The sequence below is a fragment of the Salvelinus namaycush genome, chromosome 35 (genome assembly GCF_016432855.1).
Source record: "Salvelinus namaycush isolate Seneca chromosome 35, SaNama_1.0, whole genome shotgun sequence".
Taxonomy (NCBI): Eukaryota; Metazoa; Chordata; class Actinopteri; order Salmoniformes; family Salmonidae; genus Salvelinus; species Salvelinus namaycush.
The window spans coordinates 12,911,472-12,915,980 of NC_052341.1; the positions used below are offsets into that span (position 1 = coordinate 12,911,472).

At 44.8% G+C, this 4,509-nt stretch overlaps 1 long non-coding RNA gene across 1 annotated transcript; it reads left to right on the plus strand.

The window, feature by feature from the left end:
- The first annotated feature begins 683 nt into the window (after positions 1-683).
- LOC120029907 lies at positions 684-4,509 on the plus strand. The gene is made up of 4 exons (XR_005473604.1): positions 684-751; positions 2,288-2,315; positions 2,558-2,868; positions 3,763-4,509. It is a non-coding gene; the product is annotated as an uncharacterized LOC120029907 (long non-coding RNA).

Below are 4,509 nucleotides of genomic sequence, written 5' to 3' on the forward strand. Positions count from 1 at the left end.
GTGCGTGCGTGCGTGCGTGCGTGCGTGCGTGTGTGTGTGTGTGTATGTGTGTGTGTGCGCGCTCATGTTGGCAGGATGTGGCAAACTGTTGAAGTTCAAGTACTTATATTTTCCCAGCTGACAAAAGAAGAACAGAAACTCAACCTCAATATCATATTAAACTCATTTAATTTTGACACACTCTTTTGACACGCTATGACACAATTCCTTAGTACATTTCTTGAAATCTTCATAACTTAATTTGACAGTGAACATCCTTGTAGCCTACCCTGTCCCCACCCTCCTATCTCCAAATATTCAGTAAAACTAAGAGTAGAAAGTTAACAAGTACACCGTAATATCTTGTTATAACTGTCCTTGTTCTTCCTCCTGCCTGTCCACCAACACAGTCATGACTCATAACCCCAGGCTGCTACCATGACAACCATGTCATGTGGCCTGTCCTGTTGATGCACACTAAACACAAAACAGACACTTCACTCCAAGCGCATAAAGCCACACTCACACATACACTTTCAGTTTCAGTTGAAGTCCGTTAACCCCCCGCCCCCCATGCAAATGCACTATAATTATGTATATGACGCGTGCGTACATGTGAGCATATGTGGTGTGCATTATCATGATAATGCTCATGGACCCTCCCTAAACTTGTCTTTAATTTCTAATTTCACCAGTTGTGCCAGTTTCTCTCTCTCCCTATCTGTCTCGTTTGCATGGAAACAGCACCATACTGTATCCTGTAAAGCTGGAAGTGAGTAACTGCTTTTATCCCCCATCAGGTTGACTTTGTACTGTTTTAGTGTCAACAAACTTGTGATGTCTATCAAAATATAGAACACTGTGTGTGTGTGTGTGTGTGTGTGTGTGTGTGTGTGTGTGTGTGTGTGTGTGTGTGTGTGTGTGTGTGTGTGTGTGTGTGTGTGCGTGCCTGCCTGCCTGCCTGCCTGCCTGCCTGCCTGCCTGCCTGCCTGCCTGCCTGCCTGCCTGCGTGCCAGTGTATGTGCATGCATGTGTGTGAGTGTTTTACATTCAGATGTTGGTGTGGTGAGGGAAGCATATGTGTTGGCTTGGTAACCAACCTAGTATCCAGTGGCAACAGAGGTCTATTGAGCAGCCAGCGATGGCTCTGTATTGGCTGCTCTGTGCCCACCACACGCCTGTGTCACAGAGACAGTCCCTATGAAGAGTATTCACATAACAGGCATTGATTACTAAATGGGGTTATTACAGTTCACCAGTCATTGTTTAAACAACACTGAGCCTGTATTTAGTCACACCTAGTAATAGACTTCATCACTATCAGACACTGATGTAACGTTTAGCGATCACAACATAGACACCAGCAACTACAAGAAAACCATCAACTAGTTAACTAGTCTTTTAGCTTTGTCCTCAAAAGAAAATGAAGTCCTGCTTAAGTGTCACTAGAACCAAAGTATTACCTGCTATTTACACATGTTATGTAACAAAGTTGCAAAGTTGCTTAGAAGCTAGAAGTAGAGTTGCCATGTCTGTCGGCGCCATCTTGCCTTACAGGTATACCAGTTGTAAGTACTACGTCAAAGAGAGATAAAGAGAAAGAGAGAGAGAGAGACAGAGAGAGATAATTGCATCAGCATGTGTGTTTAGTTAGCTGTCCATCTATCAGCACCTGTAGCAGTTGATCTTACAACAGTTCTTTGTAAAAAACGACTTATTAACAGAAACCTGCAGGTGGCCGCAGTGAACACAGCTACCCTTTAATCACACACACACATTTGAGTAATTTAGCACACGCTCTTATCCAGAAAGACTTACAGTCAGTGTATTCATCTTAAGATAACTAGGTGAGACAACCACATATCACAGTCATAGTAAGTGGATATAATAGTAATTTCCTCAATAAAGCAGCTGTCAGCAGAGTCAGTGCTAGTACTAAGAAGTCAAGTGCGAGTGAAAACACACACAACACACAACACACACACTCAACACACACTCACGCGTGCATGCACAGACGCACGCAAGCACACATTTACCAACAGTTGTCATTGCAGTTCACCAGCCATTGTCTACACAGAACTGAGCCTGTATTTAGTCACACAAGGTAATAGGCTACATCACTATCAGACACTGATGTCACCTTTAGCGATCACAACAAGACCTGTCGAGTGGTTGGTTACCACTAACAATGCTCAGCAACATTTTTCCAAATGTGCAAAGTGAAACTGAAGCCATGATGTTTGTCTCATGGTGTTAAGATCCTTAGCTTGTCTTTCATTCTCACTCTCATCCTCTGTCTCTTCCACAGAAATACTGAATAATGTGAAGGTTTGAAGGTACTGTATCTATAGCAGAGCTCTTCAACCCTGGAGAGTTCCTGGAGAGCTACCCTGCTGTAGGTTTTCTCACAGTTGTAACTAACCTGATTCGGTTTATTAACCAGCTATTTGTTAGAATCAAGTGCGCTAGATTAGAGTTAAAGTGAAAACCTACAGGACAGTAGCTCACCAAGAACAAGTTTCAAGTTTTATTAGTCGCATGTATGGGATACACCGTCCAACGAAATGCTTACTTACAGGCTCCTGAATCGTTGGACAGTCCTGATCTATAGGGACAGACACAACAAGCAGAGGAGGAGTCTTTGTCTCTGTGTCCCGCCAGTAGGCTGTCAGAGCCTGTCCCCCCAGCACTCCTACCCCCCGCTCCCCCAGCCCCCTCCCTTGTTTGGGCCACTGTGTTCAGAGAGGGCAGATGGCTCATTACCATAAATAGGACAGCTAGAGACAGAAAGAGTGTGAGGGAGAGGGGCCACCACCCCCACACCATCCAAGGGGACCATGATGCCTGCCCTGCCGCCCAAAACCCCAGGAAATAGGAGGCCGTTGCTAGGTGAGGTAGAAACACAATGCTGCCTGACTGCCTGACTGTATGACTCCCCCTACCCTCCCATTCGACCTCATCCCAGCTCACGCCCCCTCATCCCCTGCTTTGGGGACAGTGTGTGTGTGTGTGTGTGTGTGTGTGTGTGTGTGTGTGTGTGTGTGTGTGTGTGTGTGTGTGTGTGTGTGTGTGTGTGTGTGTGTGTGTGTGTGTGTGTGTGTGTGTGTGTGTGTGAGTGTGTGTGTGTGCTCTCTGCTCCGGGGACAGTGGCTGCCTCTCTCTCTGCTGGTCAGGGACAGATGGCCGATGGGCCCTACCATTGCTACAGCTGGAGCCAGGCTGAGGGCTGAGCCAGCACAGTGGGGCCTAGTGTGTGTGTGTGTGTGTGTGTGTGTGTGTGTGTGTGTGTGTGTGTGTGTGTGTGTGTGTGTGTGTGTGTGTGTGTGTGTGTGTGTGTGTGTGCGCGCGGGTGTGTATGGCCAACACAGTGGTACCTGGCAGAGGGAGCTCACACCTTCTCCTCTCCGGCCCTCTAGGAGCAGGGTGCCGGAAGAGAGAAGTGTTAGGGCCTGGGTTGCAGACTATGAATAGCACCACACTTGCTGACTCACACCATGTTGGTATATCAACCAAAAATCCATAAATGTTTCATTGTAGTGTGTTGTTGAACGGTTGAGGGCTCATCTACTCTGAAAGGTGCTCTGTCATACATCTTACATCTTACAAATACATATGACATACAAACTCAAACTTATATAAAAGTTTATTCGCATAAATTTCACTTCTCCTTGGTTCATTGACTCCTAACAGTCAACTAGGCCCTGAATACATGCATTGATTTAGAAATGTATTTAAATGTACAAATAGACATATCTTCTCTCACCCTAAAAAACAATCACCCAGGAGACTCACGTTTCAAGGCCCCTGGATCCCAGTACAGATAAGATAGAGGACCAGACGGGGGCAATTTTCCCTGTCTGTGGAATGCCATTCAAGACAACCTAACACTGGAGACGCAATATCACATCTGCTCAGGCTAGACCTCATAGGTCAATAGGGCAAAGATAAAGAGGAAGAGAAGAGCAGAAGAACACAAGGAAGGAGAGAAAGAGGAATAGAGAACTCATGAAGAATTAATATAGCAGGGACAATGTGAAAAAAATTATTGACTTAAAAAATGATTTTCCTTCACTTTCATAAACTTTCATCACAAAAAAACAGAATATGTACCTGCAGCTATTATGTATGAACATGTAATAAGGCTTGTCTTTTGTTTGAGATGTAAATAGAGAGCTGTTTGATGAGTAAAGAAAGGAGAGATGGCACAAGAAAAAAACAAGAGGGAGGGACATGAGTGGACAGTTGACCGACCAGAAGGAAAAAGAGAAAGAAAGGACGCGTCCCAATAATCTCTCCTTGTCGCTGAAGTCTGCACTCGTTCACTACTCCCCACAAATGTTTAAGTATTAGATTGGTGCAGGCATGGGCTAGAGGGAGTTCCCATATACCGGTCATTTTCTTTTAAATCCATGAAAGGAAGTGTACAAGTGTACGCTTTGGGAGAAAGGAGAGATAGCTTCATTCTTGTGTCATTTATTCCATTTGTGTTACTATTTTAATTGTTCAAAATAAAATTTGCTCTGCATCGTT